Source organism: Spea bombifrons, chromosome 4 (assembly GCF_027358695.1).
Source record: "Spea bombifrons isolate aSpeBom1 chromosome 4, aSpeBom1.2.pri, whole genome shotgun sequence".
NCBI classification, from domain to species: Eukaryota; Metazoa; Chordata; class Amphibia; order Anura; family Pelobatidae; genus Spea; species Spea bombifrons.
This window is the reverse complement of record NC_071090.1, coordinates 77,523,264-77,544,191: the sequence shown is the minus strand read 5'-3', so window position 1 is coordinate 77,544,191 and position 20,928 is coordinate 77,523,264. Positions and strand designations below refer to the sequence as shown.

The 20,928-nt window shown below is 41.1% G+C and overlaps 1 protein-coding gene across 1 annotated transcript in view; it reads right to left on the bottom strand.

Annotated features, from left to right (window-relative positions):
• Positions 1 to 20,928, bottom strand: part of APBA2 (amyloid beta precursor protein binding family A member 2) — a 155,452-nt gene that overhangs the window by 107,670 nt on the left and 26,854 nt on the right. The window lies entirely within an intron of this gene.

Here is a 20,928-nt window from a genome sequence, read left to right as displayed (position 1 = left end):
TAGTCAGAGAGAGTATGTTGCTAAGGCAATGTATCTGAGAAAGGCTGTAATTATATCTCCTGCTGTCTCTTTTGGGGCACGTTCTTCAATTTCCCACTTTGTTACCTCTTAAATCAGTATAATTTAACATCATGACATCCAGAAGTTATGTCCCAATACATTTAAAATAAAAGAATATTGTTATGCAGTTCTCAAGAAAACTCTGATGTAATATGCTTGGGCAATTTTAATTAGTTAGGGGAAAAAAAGAACAGATGGTAAAAACTAATAATGTAACTTTCAAAAAAATAAAATGAAGTCGCCAAGCTTTAATATTTGATCGCATGCATGATTTCCCCATTTATTTTTAGTATGGCTCCTGATGTCCATGCCGGGAGGCATTATTTGTGTAATGATGATATTACAATAGAAAGCTACGCAAAATACATAATATGGAGAAACAGAAGAGGGAGAACACATTACTTTCGGCTATATAAATCTTAAATAAAAGCCTGAGATGAACCTTCCAAAGTGTCAGTTTCTACTATCTTCGACAAAAGAAGGACTCTTCAGACCTGATGTGAATTCTAAATTATGTAGGGATTACTGGCCCTGTTGCAGTCTAGAAAGAGACAATTGGGAATGGACAATATTTGTTCAGCAGTAGATTCTACATTTTAGTGAAGTAATGTTTTAGAACTCATGCCAACCTAATAAAAGTTGAGATAATGATTGAATAGGTTACATTTGTGAGTGGCCACTGACCACTAAGCCTAGAAAACATTGGCCATAAACACTCATCTATGTGGACCAGCTCACATGCTAAGCAGTTAAGATAAATTAACCTAAACCTACAATGCTACTTAAGTAACAAGAACACTTCACATAAAGTCTTTGTAGAAAGTTAGGTCCAACTGACTCTTAATATATGATATTGTGGATACAGCAAGTCTCCCAGTAAATGTTTCTGTTATGATTTTTGAGAGAAGGTCAATCTGGACGGACCAAAAACTCAATTGGATTGGAATTTCGAAAGTTTGGCAATGAGTTAGATAGGTTACACTCAGGAATAACCCCTTAAGGACAATGGGCGGTCCCTATACCCATTGAAAACAATGCATTTTGAGCCCGTACATATACGGGCTTTGTCATTAAGGGGATAAACATAAACAAGTGGGTTGTGCGCTTATTACACCAACGTGCAAAAAAGATTAAAACTTGGCACCCTCATTCTCATAACGTAGGATTGATTTCAGAGCAGTTAACTGCTCATAAAATGCACTTGTGGGGACCCTTAAAAATGGACCAGGACTTATCACTCAGAGAAGAAAGTAGGAGATAAGGTAAGCGTTAAAAATGTTACTTATTACAGTATATGGACAAATACAGTATATTACATTCAAATCTGGAATGCAGAGTTCACATAGAAAAAAATCTCAAAAAAACGTTCCTCCACTACTCGCACTACGCAGGTTTTGGGTTTTGCAGGTTTTGGGCAGTATCAATAAATTGCCATTTCCATCACTTAGCGGTAAAAAAGTTGCAACTCATCTGGTATCTTCCAACATAAAGCTTCACATGCTAAAAAGTCATCATTACTCCCATTAAAATACTGTATTGAACATTTATTATTTGTTGACGGAGACCGACACACTTCAATGTGTGCAACCCCTCCATCATAGTGCCATACTGAGCTGTCAAAACCCACGGTATTCTCTACAATACTGGTCTTGAAAGTTTTAGCAATACATCTGAATGGGTTCACTGTTTTTGTTATTTTCCTTCTTTAAATGGTGCAGATGTCTTCATAACCGGAATCAGTAGCTAATATAAAGGGAATTATGCATGAAGCCCTTGCATTTATAAATATACATCCATTTTCAATCCCTGTGAGTTTCTCTGTCCCCAGGTAGAGCTGAAGCAGTTGTTGATCTACAATTTCCACACAAAGTAGTCATGTCTCAGCTACCTGAATGATTAGGCGAAACTAAATGGACAACTGTGAATTCTGTTTGTAATGCTTAACATAATGGCCATTGTTCCTGCTGAATTAACCTCATTCCTGTCGACAATTGGCAGGCTCTGTATTAACGTATTTCTTGTGTACTAGACATTCTCTGGGGTGGGAGCCAATACTTGTGTAAAGGCAGATGTGAAGGGAATAAAGATAGTACTCCATAGCATATTTTAGTTTTGGCATAAATGGTGCAAAGCCTGCCTACCTTGACCAAAGAAACATATTTTCCAGTAATAGTCTTATATTGGTGAGGGTTGCGCACTATTATGTCCACAGGCAGGTCTATCCAACTGGCCTAGTAATATAATGTATCAGACAACTTTGGAGGACAATATGTTCAGCGGGCACTATCGACCTGTCCTATGCACATTCACCATAAATGATTGAGTAGAAAGCACACAAAGGAACACAGGACATTTCCGTTCACGGTGTAATTGCTTCCTATAGTTTTGTTACTCTAGACATCCCTGAGGTGTTATGAGGTGTTTCAATTAACCTGCATTAAATGGCATTAGGTAATAGGATGTAATACTTCACATCCTTGCAGTCCGGGGGACAATTGCCCCCTGGCCCTCTCATGAGCTTGTCCAAACCCTTTCCTACATTATGACAATGATTTCTTCCTCTACTGCTTTCTCCCCATTATAATATGTTCATCTTTTTGGCTTTCTGGGATTTTTTAAAATCACATTCAGAGATCCCAAATTCATACATTAAGAGCACATTTATGCTTTGGAGAGACAGAATGCTAACAATACCTCACAAATTACATAGTAACATAATTGCAGCCATATAACAGCAGACACTGGCAGCCAGGGGAGATCAGCTAGAAATGATGTATATGCATCACTGTGTACTGCAATACAAATAACCCTAATGTATAATAGCAATTGTTTTTGGATCTTGAAATTGCATTGAATGTTGTGCGTTGCTGGCACTTGTTTTGTCATTTTGCTATTTTTACTGTACTTAATACAGTTTCTAATACAGCATTTTTTTGGAATATTCGACTGGACTTTCAATGAAACGTAGAAGAGGTTTAGCAAGTCATCATGTGACTCTCAGAATATAAGCTCTATGAGGCAATGACCTCCTTTCCTAATATATCCATTCCTATTGCACCCTTCCTAAAATGTCTGACTGCACTCATCGTACCTCTCCTTTATTGTATTGTAAACTATATATCGCTAAGTACATAAGCTAGCACTACATAAACAAAAATATACATTTGTACCCAATACTTTTTAAGCACTGCCTATATCCTATGGAATGCCCTTTCCCTTCTTATCAGACTCTCTCCTTATCTCTAGACCTTAAAAACAATCTCTTCAGGGAAGACTATCAACTAAATGGTTAAATCCTGTCCTCTCAAATATGACTCCTTTTGCTTTTCAGTTACTTAGCATGTATGTCTAGTAATCAGAAAGCTTTTCATTTTCTTATACAGTATCATTGAAGGAACTTATTGACCCTAAATCCTGGTGAATTTCCTAAATCCCCAGGCAAGGGAGCGGCATGAGTCACTATGATTGGCTATCCCTGTCCGCGAATGAAACCAGACCGAAGGAAGGGGAAGAGCTCCAGGAATCACTTGACTGGTATATGTTGGTATATATTGCTTATAGCAATAAAAATATATCCCTATGTAATATATATTACATAGGAGTATTTAGTGTATAGAACTGTAAAATACAGTGCTTAGAAGATGGCAGATTTGCTTTAAGGATGACAGTTAGCTCAATAATAACTTCAGTTTAGATATGACACATGACATTGCTTTGGCTAGAAGAATAAAGTTTTTAATAGTACTTGTTATAGCACCCACACTTTTTCTTAGACCAGGCAATTAAATAAAGAAGAAAAGGAGATATAACTATAAATATAGAGATTTACATTTCCCTTTGATTCAAGCTATGTAGACAGGCTAAACCCGAGTTGTAAAAGGGAAAGGATTCCATCCATTAATTAGGATTCTGCGTTATGAGGTCTCTGGCCTACTGATGTGATGGTCAGGTAGAACAGCTCTTGACAAAGACTGAAAAATTGCTTTTTTGCTGTAGATTGGCTTTGACGTTCAATGCTTCAATCAGGTCCCCAAAGGCAGTTATATACCTTTCATCTATCTGTGCTTTCTCCCCAATCGCTTCAATGGTTCATTTCTTATAATTCACATCTTTAATTTATGTGCTCATTTCAACCTAGAGCTGTCAGGCAGAATTTTTGTTTAGGGCGTGTTAGCAATTTTGTCACAAGAAAAAAAAAGGGGGGAGAATACATTTTCGGATGATAGGAATTCAAGAAATATTAACCAAATTCTAGCAGAATAACCATTAATTATTAATATAGGATATTTTAAATAGAGTTTTTAATTCATGAGACATAGTTCTTCATAAAACCTGCAAAGTAAATATTTTAAATCGTTTTCGGGACAGAGAGAAAGCAGTTAACCCATTAATGAATCTAAAAGTATTTTAACTTGAGTCCCAGAGTCCATCACTTATTATATGTCTGCTTTCAAATGTTTGAAGATGATGGGTGAGGTGGGACACAATTACTTAACTGTTAATTCAATGTTCAAAAGAAGTGATATACTTATTGCCTACTTCTCTTTTAACATTAGAGTATAAGTCATTTATTCTATTACCACAAATGTAATGTTCTCACAATTATGACACCAATTCCAGGCTTCCCAGTAAAAGGTAAAGTGTCTATGGCCACTTGAAATCTATGAGGAATGCTGTTGTTTTACTATAAGAAATATTTCAAAATAGTAATGAAGACAGCAAAAGTGTATACGAAAATATCAACTGTAGCAACACGGATAAAGGCACCTTCTAATGTTCAAAGTGAACCTGCGAGTTTTTATTAACTGTACAGGTGGGGGAGTTACCTCTTGTAGTATATATATATATATATATATATTATGTGAGACTGTGAACCCCAGGGAGCTGATTGGCATGGCATCGGAGTACAGCTGCTATGCAGATCATACATATGGGTCCCTGGGGTGGAGCAATTGGAGAGCAGGGTGGGCCAATGCTCCGCTCCCCCATTCTGTGGAAAATCCATGCCAGCTTTTCCAGGAGGCCAGAGCTCTGCAGGATCCGGTCCAGAATTCCTATGGTGCCGGCATCAGGCACAGGTGCTGGGCATTAAAAACCCCTGGAGCCTGATACACAGAGAGACTGTTGGGGGAAGAGGAAGTTCCCTGAGCTCCCAGGGCAAAGAAGAAGACCATCCCTGAGCCAAGTGAGGCAATCCCTGCCTGGACTTTTTGTGTGCTGTCTGGGGGAGGTTTTCCAGAGCCTGGCGTAGCTGGGTCTGACTGGGAGGTCGAGTTAGTGGGTAATTAGGCTGGTCAGTCTGGACCAGCATAGTTTAGTTACAGAGGGCTCCACTTGGGAGCTAGGTTTTTTTGTATTGGGATACCAGACCATCGCAGGGACTTTTATGACATCACATTCTAAATACATACACATTAATACTGTATAATTTATGTTTATATCATGATTAAATTGGCTATATGTGATGATACTTATGTCCTTCCAATACATTGCATTTTACTTATAGAGCACCACTAGTACTATTACAATAGGGAAATGTGAAAATTAACACTATAATAACAGTTGCTACGCATCACAATTAAAAGTCCACTCCAACAGAAAAGCTATTTCTTCAGCACAACACATCTGATTACACAAATGTCATGTCCGTTTTCAGGATGTTAATGTTTTCTAGAAAGGAATACATGAAGCCATTAGGTAGTCAGACGGTTAAGATGCATTAGTAAAGTCTTTCGAGATGGGTTTATTGCCTACTAACAGAGAATGAAAGAAGGCTATTTAACATATGGTGTCACAACCCAATTCCAAACAGGACAAGGCGTGCAGAGAATTACAAATGAGCACCATATTCTCCTTCCTAGATAGTTCTATTGCTTTGTAGAATCAAGGGCCAGTAAGTTATTATTCCAGGTGTTGCTATTTTCTGTCGTTCCACCATATTAGTTGTATTTGTGAAGGTAATCAGAATCATCACCATTTTCAACATTGGATTATTTACTATTATGTTTGCTTATTCTTACCCATTTTCTGATATTTTTTCTACCCTGCACTAGTGCCTCTCTTACAGACCATTTATAGTTTATACCCAGCAGAATCACCCCTGATCCTGGATTACCGTATGCTGTATTTGTTTATTAGTATTCGTTTACTTATAACATACCAACATACATACATGTTCAACAGAAACATGCACTAGAGTTATTTGTTTTTTCCCTTGATCATTGTTCATTTTCTCTTTTACCACTTTCATTCATTCCATGTGAATTATTCTCACCTCCATAAGGAGCCTTTCCTAATGCAATATTGAGATTTGTGTTACACAAGATACTTGCCTGTTTATTGTTATTTCTCTTTCTTAACACACAGGAAGAAATAGAGCATTATTTTATTCACAGAATGCGCAGTAGTTGCATGTAACAGACTAAAGGGGAAGTAGTGCAGGTAAACACAGCAGAGAAATTCAAGAAAACTTAAAATGCGCAAAAAAGCTATGATAAAGAAAATGATAACTGCCATTCAAAAGGGATACAGTAGATGGGCCAATTGGACTTTTCTGCCATTACCATCTACACCACATGCACAAGCATATTGGGACACCTGAACATTACACCAACAAGGACATTGCTTTTTAAATATATATACATTAATATGCAGTTGGTTCCTCCTTTGCAGCTATAACAACTTCTATTGGGAATGCTTCCCACAAGATTTTGGAGCGTTTCTGTGGCAATTTTTGCCCATTAATCCAGTAGAGCATCTGTGAGGTCAGGCACTGATGTTGGACGAGATGGCCTGGCTCGCAATCTCCATTCCAGTTCACCCCAAAGGTATTAGATGGGGTTGAGGTCAGGGCTCTGTACAGGCCAGTCAAGTTCTTCCACACCAAAATCATCCAACCATGTCTTTATGGACCTTGCTTTGTGCACCACTATATGGATAAAAAGTATTGGGACACACCTCTTGATTATTGAAATCAGGGTATGGGCTAGGTCCAGTAAAGGAAAATCTTCCTAGTTTGAGGGAACCGTTTGGGGATAGCCCCAGTGCACAAAGCAAGGTCCACAGAGACATGGTTGGATATACACACTATATACAGTATGTGTAAAGTGGTTTCCACCACAAATCCAACACCCAGAAACTGTACACCAGCCAGAATGAAGGCAGATGGGGTCTGTTAAGCATATGGCAGTACATCAGTAAGGTGGCAACCAAAGATGAGCTGCTGAGAGAATGCCTGAATCAGCAAATAGACATGCAAGAAAGATCAAATAGAGGAAGTACCATAGCAAGGCAAGACCCTGCATGGGATGTCCAATTGACAAGATGTGGAGGTGGTTGACATTGAGAAATCCTACAAGGGGCTGGACAGGGCTGGACTTAAAGACAGCACTGAGGAACCGTATCAGGCAGGACCCAAGATGTAGGCTTCTGAGAGAGTCCAACACATAGTGGCTGGGTGTAAGATGTTCGCATGAACCGGGTACAGGAACATCTGCACAGAGTATGGGATAAACCCCCCCAACTCCAAAGATCCTATGGGACTTCCAGATCCAGACGTACAAGCAGGTGCTTGCCAATCAACCCGACATTGTGGTGGTAAAAAAGGACCGGAAAACAGCGTTGGTGATAGATGTAGTGGCGCCCAGTGACAGCAACATTAGAAAGAAGGAGTATGAGAAACTGTAGAAGTATCAGGGCCTCGAACAAGAACTAGAGAAGATGTGGAGAGTGAAGGCCAAAGAGGACCCACTGGTCATAGGAGCACTCAGGGCTGTGACTCCTAAGCTGGGAGAGTTGCTCCAACAGATTCCAGAAATGACATCAGAACACTCTGTCCAGAAGAGTGCAGTGCTAGGAACAGCTAAGATACTGTGGAGAACCCTCAAACTCCCAGGCCCCTGGTAGATGACCCAAAGTTAAGGAAGACACATACCACCCATAAGGGTGAGAAGGCATTATATATATGTGTGTGTGAGAGAGAGAGAGAGAGAGAGATCAAAAGTAGTGGAAAAAAATAATACTATGTACTAATATTACTATGTTTCATAACTGATTCAATGAAATGAATAGGTTATATAAAATACAAAATTAATTTGTAATTCTGCTGATATCCAGGTGCACTGTTTCCATGGATTTTTGTTAATGCTTTACTTATATAATTGAAGTTACATGATGTCAGAGGCATAGGAGCACGGAGAATACATGGAGAATAAAACTTTATTGTCGGTGATAACAAATAATATATCTCTAATGTTAAGGGAAGTTTTCAATCAAATAATGCAACTTGTGTGGGTTTTATAATGCCATTGACTATAGATAATACACCCAAATGCATTTAAAACTTTTTTTTTTGTTTTTGAAACACAACTTTAAAGTAAGAATGGTTTCAAGAATAGACATGTTAATAGTTTATTTTTATCATGTAACAAAATGCAAAATGGATGCAGAAGAAAAACAGAAGAAAAATCTAAATCAAATCAATATTTGGTGTGACCACCCTTTGCCTTTAAAACAGCATCAACTCTTCTAGGTGCACTTGCACACAGTTTTTTAAGGAACTCCACAGGTAGGTTGTTCCAAACATCTCGGAAGACTAACCACAGTTCTTTTGTGGATTTAGGCAGCCTTGGTTGCTTCTCTGTCAATGTTGCTATCAGAGCTCTGTGAGGGCCATGCCATCACTTCTAGGACTCCTTGTTCTTCTTGATGCTTAAGATAGCTCTTACAGACTTTGGCTGTATGTTTGGAGTCGTTGTCCTGCTGCAGAATAATTTTGGGGCCAATAGGATCCCTGATGGTATTACATGATGGATAAATATATGTACCATTAATTCTGACCAAATCCTGACCGGTCCGCCTGGAGTGCCGCTCACTGAGGGGTGCCGACACGCTTCCAAAAACGATGCGCGCGGCAACTGTGGATGTGCGTTGGAACTTGATGTCAAATCCCGGCGCACAATACCGAAGCCACGCCCACCGTCTTCCGCACTCTCTGCACCGGAAGGACGGGACACAGAAGAGGAAGAAGAAGAGGAAGAATGAAGAGAAGGAGGAAAAGTGACAGTGCCAGAGGAAAGGTAGGAAAATATTAGTAAGTGTGTGAGAGTGATGGGTGTTATGCTATAGTTTATGATGAATGTTTGTGAATGAGGGTTTGAGATTGCATGGAAGTGTGGGGGGATAGCATGGCATAGGGAGGCAGTCTAGGCATGATAGGAGTGTGATTACTGTTATCAATTTTTTTTTTGTCCAACTGTGGTGTGTTAACAACACTTTTATTAAAAGTAAATTACACACCAAAATTGGACAGAAAAAATCAATAACAGTATTAATAGATATATATGATTGCAAACAGCAATCACACGCCTATCATGCTAAGTCAGCCAGTACATGCTAGAACCTGGGCATGATAGGATTGTGATTGCTGTTAATTATATATATGTTTTTTTTTGTTTTTGGCCAAATGAATGCAGAATTTTCAGTTTCGGTCCAGAATTTTCATTTCGGTGCATCCCTACTATGTACTAAGCCAGTCACTGAAGTGTTAGGCCTACACTACATCAATGTTTGGCTTAGTATATAGTGATAGGGGTTGTACTGCAGTATTGTCAGTGTCTGGCTCAATGTAGAGGCACACATTGACGGTGGTACAGCGTAATCCCTAAGTATATAATGATAACAGTTATGCTGTACCACCGTCAATGTGTGCCTCAGTATTTAATGATAACAATTTTGCTGTACCCCTGTCAATGTTTGCCTAACCATGGAAACTATGCAGTTTTAAAGTGTGTGTGTGTGTGTGTGGGTGGGGGTGCCACATACAGGATCTGCCACAGGTGCCAAATACTCTAGGTACGCCCTTGCATCGTGCGGCAGTCAGGCCCAATGGCCATTCCTCAGCTCTTCGTCCCACGTCTTAAAAGGGGTGGGATAAAGAGCTGAAGCACGGCTATTGGGCGGCACGGTGCGTGCACGCCGGCAGCTTTAATTTCATTAGGCGCCGGTGGAGTGACTGCCGCACGACGGCCGCTTTCAATGTCGATCGCAGTCGCTTTGGTGGCGCAATGGGCCACTTGACTAGACTTGCCCCCCAGGCCTTAGGCTGCCACCCCTCCCTTGGGCAGCACCATGAGAAAACAAGCCTTCTGGCTTGTCTGGTGCCTGTAGATAAGTGTTTAATAATGCTTCTACTACCCTATATATATAGATATATAGATATATATATATATATACTTTAGCCTAAGTAGTACCTTTCACTGACACATGATAAAACATAATGGGATACGCAGTGTGCTTCTTTGGTATATTGGAGTCCAGACTGTTTGCTTTGTCCTTGATTAACACATCCTCATTTTGTATGCAGCTGACCCAGGGATCATAATATGATTGTTTATTAAGTATTTTGCATGATGTCTCTTGAGTAAATATCGAGACACAGGCTGAAGATAGCATGCAATGTATAAACAGGGTACCTCTCAGCAAACACTTACATTGAAGACATAATGAGATAATGATAACTGTGGGTGCTTTAAGAACCATTTAGCCTCTAAATGTAGGAAAGCAGTGCAGTAGTTCCCATATAATAGCTTTGTTTAGACAACAGTGAGTGGATTTAATTAGAATAAAACTCATCTGTGGGCTGGTATATGGCTGAGTCAATTTTTTTTTATTTTCTCGCAATTTATGGTATTTTCTCATAAAATTCAGAAAGGGTCAGGGTCACCACGCATTATATTAAAAGGGTGGCTGAGATGTAGCAGGAGGACAAGTGGCAGCAGGGTTGTATAGCAGTCCTTCAGAGCTACAAACACAATATGCTTTCAGGCAAATGCTTAACATGCAAAATTGGACATAATTTAATTATTCTAATGATATATACATCTTTAACCCACATCTAATGACCCCGTAAGGATTAACATCCAGATGCAGCAATCCTATACAATTACGAGCTGGCTATACAGAGCTTCTTGTCATTTTTGCCCTTTAAAGATGAATAATAACAAGATTCAACATTTCACAAAGTATAACAAAGTCTCACTGCCTAAACCATATCATATATGCAATCCATCTAGTTTCTGAAGTAGCGAATAATAACCAGCCTCTGATTATTAATCATTCTTGTGTTAGAACAGTAAATGAAGAGGATTTGAAAAGGCTGATGAGTATGTTATGTTTCACTCTAATCATACAACTGTAGGACAACTTGTTGTGATCATAACCGTACAAAACACTTCAACTATTAACCTTTATCTCTCCAGTACTTCCCAGCTTTGTATCCCCTTTAACTTCTCTCCAGTACCCCAAGGTTCGTTCATTAGATTTGTATAAACATAACTGGGAACTTCACAAGGTAGGCTAACCAGAGATCTCCCACTTCTGGGCGGTGGCTTTGCAAAGGGGCAGGGCTTAGAGCCCATAGGGGTGGGGCTATTCTCATAACAGCCTTTAAGGGGTGGGGACTAGGAGGGAAGAGGGTGTGAGTATGCACGAAGTGGCCAGGAGACTGGTCACGGCCAAACACTGCTCTCTTGCCAAGAGAAAAAAGACTGACCCAGGAAAGCATGGCTTCACCCAGAGAATTCCGACACATGTATATAAATAATGACATGTACATTTATGTACATGTGTGTAGTGCCAAGCTTCATCAAATTAGCAAGAGTTAATTGATGAAGTCTATAAAATTACATCTAATGGCTTTATCGTCTCATAGGGAGCACATCACATTTTTGTACATTTGTCTAAAATAAAACAAACATGAGTTCTATTTTTTGAGAATTGTTTTTTTTTTCCTTTTTTTCTAAGCACTTATAATTGACCTAGTGCTGATTTTTACATGTCCGTATCCTTTGTGTTGTCATATTGTAAGATTTTATTGTTATTTATTTTCTTATTTTTAGGCTGTAGGTACTTATATATTTATTATATTACCAATAAGGTAACTGTATACTGGTCATGTGTGATTTATTGTAGTGGAACAGTAGATATTCAAAACTGATCGGTACTTTTTATTATGTTTTTTTTTTTTTCTATGTTTTCAACACTTTACTATGTTTAATTATATCGGATTTATTTACTTAATAGGTGTAAGATCACTTAAACAAACCTTTTATTATTACTACTGGCCCTATATATATATATATATATATATAACATTTTAGTATTGTCGAGATTGAACTAAGTGAAAGAGAAGGACATCACCCGCACTGCTCTGAGTTTCTTTTCCGTTGTTTGTAAAGCAGCATCTTCGCAGAATTTGAGTTACTTGTTTTGATAGTTTTGTTGTAATTGTTGCAACTTTGAGCTTTGTCAGTCTGCCAGATTTCAAGATAATTAGCAGAGAATCAGGGAAAGTGATAATTTCTAATTAAATGGATACTTTTTAGCAACCATTGTATATTTTTAACTTAGTACGTTAAGGAGAATATAGCACTGGGGCCACTGTTCTGTAAGCGACAACAGAAGAGGAGTAATTATTTATGAGGACGAAAAGGTAAGCAGGCAATGCAACAAAGCCTCTGATATACACTCACCACCAGCAGCCTTAACCGTTGATACAAGGCAGGATGGATCCATGCTTTCATGTTGTTTACGCCAAAGTCTGACCCTGCCATCTGAATGTCGCAGCTGGAATCGAGACTCATCAGATTGTCCAATTTTGGTGAGCCTGTGCGAACTGTGGCCTCAGTTTTGAGTTCTTAGCTGACAGGAGTAGCACCTGTGTGGTCTTCTGCTGCTGTAGCCCATCTGCTTCAAGGTTCGAAGTGTTGTGCGTTCAGAGATGGTATTCTGCATTCCTTGGTTGTAATCAGTGGTTATTTGAGTTGCTGTTGCCTTTCTGTCATCTCGAACCAGTCTGCCCATTCTCCTCTGACATCAACAAGGCATTTTCGTCCACGCAGCTGCCACTCACTGGATATTTTCTCTTTTTTGGACCATTCTCTGTAAACCCTAGTGATGGTTGTGCGTGAAAATCCCAGTAGATAAGCCGTTTCTGAAATACTCAGACCAGCCCAAATGGTAAATGGTTTGTAGGACCAAAATTGTGTCCTGATTGTTAAGATCCCTAGCCATGCTACCCTTGTATTTCCATCTTCAGGGGTTAACACTGTACCGCCCATGAAGATATGCTAGAGAAAGAATAAATATACATTGAGTCTAATTTAGGTTCCCGTTCTAGCATTTCTCCTAGCAGAATGGACCGAGATCCCTAACCAATTTCGGTGTTCCTACACACTAGGGTATTCAAAGGGTTCCATTCATAGCAATTACTGGAGCCTTGATAGCTCATTTACAAAGGAAACAGTGCACTATTGTAATGGCGTGATAACAGCAGGATCTGGGTACATTTACAGTGGAAATTGAAACAGAGCGAGAACTATTGATTTTTTTGTTTGTATTTTGAGTTGTTGAATTAATTACAGCATGTAATTGAGTGAGGTTTGTCAAAGCAGCATCTGAGAAAAGCAATATTATATCTAAAGTACAAAAGTCTATCTGAAGAAAAAATGCCATCAGCATTTACCGACAAAGTCTTTGCCGCACATGTCATTAGGCACCATGGATAATTTTCTAGGAATGTGCATAATGCCTGTGTTTCTAAGGCGACTGTTCTTCTGGTCCTACTATTACTATTACTATTTACTTGTTTTTCTTCTACAATGTTAGAACATGCCAGTCCCGCAAATGATTTCTGTGCAGCTGTGCAGACGCACTTCTTAAAGGAGATCTGTCACTATTTGTGAATTCTACATTTTACAGTTCTATGAACTAAATAAACCACTGAATAGTATTTATAGATTTAAAGTCCGCCACACGTACAATGCATGGGGAAATGTATGCCTCCCATTTGTATACAAATGTATTCTTTCTCGCTATGTTATTTCACAACTAAAATGATAAGCAGACTTCTTGGTTAACCAGAGCTTTCCTTTTAGGGGTGTTGCTTCTCGAAGAGGCATAGATAGCCACGTGTGGGACGAGCCCCAGTCTGCCTTTACTGTGTAGGGAGCAGGGAAGGGGTAGCAATTTGTAGCCCAGGAGGCAGGTAAAGACAAACGGGCCAATCAACCCCTTGACCTCCCCTGATAACTGACATACACATTGGCATACATACTTACACACACAATAACACAATTACACATACACAGACACACTCCTTCTAACACACATTCATGCTAAAACAAATATATACACACACACTAGCACTAGCACACACTTATAAATATGCACTCATGCACCACACACATATTAACACAAACATATTCATGCTAGCACACACTACCTCTCATATACACACTTGCTTCATGCTAACACGCGCATGCTAACACACACATATGCTGACAAACTCCCTCCTTTCCTAATTCCCTTATCGCCTCTCTCACATACTCCCACCTTGCCTGCCTTCCTCCTTTTACTTCATTACCCCTCCTCCCATACTCTCTGGGCCTCTCTCCCTCCTTTACATCGCGTTACGTGACCCTGTCACGCTCCGTCTCCATGAGTGGGCCGGCCCATGTTGCACCGTCCCTTTTTTAGGAACTTTGGAGCGGCCTGAGGGCTTCACCTAGAAAGTCTGAGTCAAACCAGAGACTTTCCAGGTATAATAAATTGGTGATTGATGCTGATTCATGTTTAGATAGCCTTTGTAAGAGGGTAAGGGGAAGGTAGAAATTTCAGAACAGGACATTGTTCAGATAATGCTATTCCTGCCACAGGCTGCTTCCGTTTCCCCGGTTACATGAGGTTAATTTTTCAATTTTTAAACCAAATATCTACAAACCAGTTACCCTTCTCCTAAGATAAAGCACAACCTCTTAGTAGTTCTGTTTAATGATTTTCATTATTATTATTATACTTTATTTATAAAGCGCTGTAAAGAAGAAAATGATACAGATAACGACAAGAACAATACAGCAATTGACATACAGATACTAGAGGAATGAATTATGCCAACAGCTGTGCCCTTATTAGCCCTTTCCCTTTTAGAATTAATAGAACAATGTAAGAAAATATGTTAAAAAAAACCCTACCATTTTAATCAATTGGAAAAATTCAGATTTTTGTGTACTAAAATTGGAACATCAACTGAAGATGAATACATTCCATACAAAAAAGAAGGTAGACTGGTATACCAGCAATTTGTAAATATTAATAGAGGTTTTCGGTTTGAAACAAAAGTAGTGGGTCTGACATATTTTATTAACATCTATGGATGCTGTTAATTACATATGGAAAAACAGCCTACTTTTGACAAATTGGACTTGAGATCAATTATCCTTTATACTGGTGCAGCTGTGACCAGGCAACGTGATTCATTTTGCTCATGTTTTATTTATCTTACAATTCATAAAACATTACCAGAGTGCATAATGCAGTTTAAAGAAACTGTAAAAGATCCCCTAACATGGAGCTCATAGAGGCATAAATTAATAATCGCCTCTTTAACCAACTTGTTCAAAAAAGCCCCATTGACACTGATATATTTAAATGCACCCCCTCCAAAAATATCTCACATCTATACCTACTGAAATCAGGGCTGTTAAACATTTGTCCTAAAGTGTCACAGACAACATGTTCGCTGGTCAGCGTTCAACATGGTGTCTTGTATCTCATGATCTATTATTGTTTTACATCTAAAACTATATTTTGAAATACAGCAGCAGGTCCAGCGGCAGCAGCATCTCCACCTTAAGCCTTCTTAATTATAGCCCCCCTAAATAGTTATGCAAAAGATCACGAGCACAAATGCACATCAAAAAAAGTTGCAGAGGAACCATAACCCTGAACTAATAGCATTCTGGAAGGACTGGTTTTGAGAACCTCTAAGAAAATTCATGTAGATACGCCTGACAACAGAGATAAATAGAGGGGGACATACAATCATGTCTGAAATCAAAGCAATGAATCACCATAAGTAGGGTCGATATAAAATGAGGGCTGTTCATATAACAAGTATGTCAGCTACAGCTTTCCTTCGACAGATGCTTGACCAAATATGGAAAAATTGGCAAAAAGAGAAAAATATATTTAATTGCCTGTCATGCCATGGCATGAGTAACTGGAGCTTGGCACTGAATGGGTTAAGGGATTTGACTGATGCTAGGTCCAGTAACATTTGTTCACACCTTTCCTTTTGGAGCCAGAACCCAAAATAAAACTTGATTACCCCATGCTGGGTATTGTCACCTTGGACAGGAAGGGATTCCTGTGGAAGAGTGAAAGGCCAGACATCCTGGCAACATCTCCCTGGGGTGTGGAGACAGGGTATCAATGGACACAGGGTAAAATTAATAAATGCATAATGTCCAAAATATGATGAGTACATAACTTTTGGGCCCCATCATACATTGCATCCTTATGCCTGTGATGTGCTGGTTTCAGGGAGACCAAACACGCCATGCAGGCATGTCCATAGCAAGTGTCATGCGAATGTGTCCTTGTGCCAACTGATACAGGTGTGGAGTTTGGTATGAAAATGATCACTAGGACCAGAGAATTATGATGATCCTGGTGTCATAATTATGCCAAGCTCAGCCAGCGTCATATTACATATTTTGTGATCTCAGCCCAAAGTTGAGAAGATATAACCCCGCCTTCAGAAGGTCATAGTTCTGAACCCCCTACTCCCATCCCCTTGCTCAGGTAACAGGAAAAGGGCGGTCTTGGGGGGGGGATAAAAAGGTGGGCAATTGGTAATGGAGGGAGAGCCTGTTTTTACCATCAGAGAGACAACATCAAGGTTCCAAGGAAGTGTGGTATGATACTCTGTTTTATCCCTTTTATTTTATACTGTTTTCTACTTGTACTATTTTAGTCTATGTCTCTTTTTATATGCATTTTTGTATAACAGCACTGTGACCCATTTTATGCTCAGATTAAACATTTTTAATCAGTTCTGTCTTTGTTCTCTAATCGAACTCAGCCTAGAGATAGCCTTTTGTATACATATAAGTCACGTTACTAAGCGGTTAACTATATAGATATCAGTTTGGGGATTGTGTAGTTATCGCAGTCTAATTGTTTTTGGGTAACCTAAGACGCCCGGTTTTAAAGTTCTTGGTGGTGGCAGCGTGTTTTACACTGGGAGTTTTGGGGTGACTGGTTGGGGTTGGTGGTGGTTGCTTGGTGCCCTGCGGGGAAAGTGACCAAACGCGCCGGAAGTCTGGTTGGCGTTTGACCCTTGTTACGCCCGTACTCCCACGTCGCGGCTCGGCCGATAGCCCTGTCCGTGACAAACTGGTGGCATAGCGGTGGGATAGATAGATATATTGATAGATATATTGATTGATAGATATATATATATATATATATCTTTTAGAGGTTTTTAGTGCTGACTGGATTTGCCTGAAGCACTAGAAGAAATTGCATAACTTTTTGTGTAATTTCCAAAGACAGAGCTCAGTGCTGATTTAAAAAGACATACAAAGTACAAAACAGTTTCCCCTCCCTACCCTTGTTTTTCGTTCTCTATACCATTTCCGAATATGGAGGCCTATCGCAAACAACCCAAAGAGGCCCTGGAATTGATGTGCCAAGCAAGGAATTTACAAACTTTTGGCAAGAGCAAGGAACAACTTATTGCTGACCTTATGGAGACTGATAGGCACACTGTAGAGCCAGAGACGGACATCGAAAGCATTACAGAGCTCCCTACTACTGCAGGAGCGCTACTCCTTGGAATGCCCAGTGGTTGTACCTCTCAAAGTGCTATGGACATTTGCACAACAGATTTATTTCGGCAACTGATGGCTTCAAATCCTCGGGAGGCCATGCAGGTGATGATTCAACAGCAGGCAGCAGAAAGAGAAGCTGCGGAAAGGCTGGCAGAAAGAGAAGCTGCAGAAAGGCTGGCAGAAAGAGAAGCTGCGGAACGGCAGGCAGAAAGAGAGGCACAAAGGAGACATGAGCTGGAAATGGCCAAGCTGCAGTACACTGTTCAGTCCTCACTGAACAGTAATGCATCAGATCCCAGTACACGGAGGCTCCGCAAGGATGATTTTCCCTCCCTGGAAGAAGGGGCTGATTTGGATGTGTTCCTAAAAAGTTTTGAAAAAGTGTGCAGGCAGCACCAACTACCCTCAGACCAGTGGGGGAGATATTTAACCCCACAACTGAAAGGGAAAGCCTTGGATGTGTTTGTGTCCCTTCCCTCAGAGACTGATAACGATTATGAGGCAATCAAATCTGCCTTGCAAAAAACTTTTAACCTTACTCCTGAGGCTTATAGGAAAAAGTTTAGGATTATGCAGCAGAGTGCGTCATCCAGCTGCATTCTATATGTTGCACAATTGGAAACCGCGTACAAGCAATGGGTAACTGGAGTACAAGTTACTACCTATGAAGCTGTTAATGACTTAATGGTCCTAGAACAGTTCTTACAGACCCGGAACCCTGATGTACGAGAATGGATTTTGGAAAGAAAGCCGAAAACAGCTAGGGATGCTGCAGAGCTGGCAGATGACTACGCCGACATTCGTGCATCTAGGCGTGGAGTTGTGTCAGCTGGTACTTCCACCTGGAGAGGGGCTACAGTTCCATCATCGTCCACAAGATCAGCAGTGAGGACTTCACCACCAACTGACAATGGGGTAAGGGCTATGTCTGGTGAGTCACATGCCCGCCGTTGTTTTCAATGCAACCAGATTGGGCATATGAGCTTTAATTGCCCTTCTAGAAATCCACCCCAACCTGCTCGTGGGGGTGGGAGTGCCCCTGAAGGGGCACCATCAGTTTTGCTTGTGGGTGGGCCTGTGGGGAGAAAGGAGGATAACCTGCAGAGTGTAACTGTGGGTGACCGGGTGACCATGGGACTGAGAGATTCTGGAGCTTCATTCACCTTGGTGCGCCCTGAAGTGGTGAATACGGAGGACATAATCCCTGGAAGAACCATGTCCATCAAAGGAATTGGGGGTGTGCGCCCTGCTGTGCCCATGGCACGTGTGTACCTGGATTGGGGTGCGGGGAAAGGTTTGCGGGAAGTGGGTGTTTCAGAGGATATCCCTGTTAATGTTCTGTTGGGGAATGATTTGGGCCGGATGCTCTGTCACTATGCTCCAGAGGACACTGCTTGCGAGTCGGAAGGGATAACTGACAGCCCTGCTTCACCTAAGGTACTGTGTGAAACTTTGGGGGACACTGTGAAATGTGGTCGCTGGGAGGGAGAGCCGGAGATAGATAAATCCCTACCTATAACAGAACCAGTAATGCCTTCCACGTATGAGATGGGGTGTGTTGTAAAACGTGCATACAATGAATTCAAAATGACCGAACCTAGTGGAGACGGGTTAGGGAGAGGGTTTTGTGTGCAACTGGAAAGGAATATGGACGAGGGTGATGTGCCTGGGTCAAAATTCTGTAAGACTGGGATGTCTGTGAGTAAGGGGGAGGAGGAGTGCGAGCGCCAGGGATGTGTACCACTAGTAGCAGTGGTAACACGTCAGCAGAGCGCCAGGGCTGCAGTGTTAGCCAACGAGGAGGATGGTGATGGAAGGGTTGATCTGTCTGACCTGCGAGCAGAGGGAGGGGGGACCCCACCCCTTGAGGCTCTGCCAGAGGGAGCTGTACTCCATGGTGCAGCAAAGTGGGGAGAAGGCAATAAGGATTTCCTGGAAGCTCTGCACAGTGACCCCTCCCTAGAAGATTTGAGATATCGCGCTGAACAACCAGTTGTGGACACGGATAGGCACCGGGTATTTTGGGATAACAATATTTTATACTGGCAGTCCCTACCCATTGACAAGCGGGGACCCAGGGAGGGAGAAAGGCAGCTAGTTGTTCCTATGCAGTTCAGGAGCGAGCTGCTGAGGTTAGCCCATGAAACGCCCTTGGCCGGACATCTGGGGGTGGCCAAGACAAAATCCAGGTTGGCCCACAATTTCTACTGGCCTGGTATGGGCACTGCAGTTGCGAATTACTGCCGGTCTTGTCATGTTTGTCAAAGAGTGGGTAAATCTGGAGATGTTACTCGTGTTCCCCTAGTGCCCCTGCCCATCATAACTGTACCTTTTGAACGAGTGGCCGTAGATATTGTGGGACCGTTAGCTATACCCAGCAGCACAGGGAAACAATATATTCTTACCGTGGTGGACTATGCCACTCGGTACCCTGAGGCCATCGCCTTATCCTCGGTCAGGGCAGATAAGGTAGCTGATGCTTTGCTCAGTATATTTTGCAGGGTGGGTTTCCCTAAAGAAATGCTCACTGATCAAGGTCCGCAGTTTATGTCTAACCTGATGCAAAGTCTCTGTAAGAAAGTAAATGTACAGCACTTGGTAGCAAGCCCATACCATCCCCAAACAAATGGTCTCTGTGAGAGGTTTAACGGGACCCTGAAACAGATGCTCAAAACGTTTGTAGAATCACAGGGCCGGGACTGGGAGAAGTATTTACCCCATTTGCTATTTGCTTACAGGGAGGTACCACAGGAGTCCACAGGTTTCTCACCCTTTGAATTACTGTATGGTCGTAGAGTGCGGGGACCCCTAGATTTAGTTAGGGAAGAATGGGAAGGGAAGCTACATACCCCAGAGACTTCTGTAGTGGAATATGTTCTAAAGTTTAGAGACAGGATGCAGACATTGACCGGGCTAGTACACGATAATCTGACAGCAGCGCAGTCTAGGCAGAAATATTGGTATGATCGCACTGCTCGGGACCGGGTCTACGAGGTGGGACAAAAGGTAATGGTTCTGAACCCCATCAGGCAAAATAAGTTGCAGGCGGCCTGGGATGGCCCTTTCCTCATTTTACAGCGTTTAGACCCCACCACCTATGTAGTAGCCCTTGATGAGAAAGGTGAGAGGCAGAGGCAGTACCATATTAACATGTTAAAGGCCTATTATGACCCAGAGAACTTGGTACTCAGTGTAT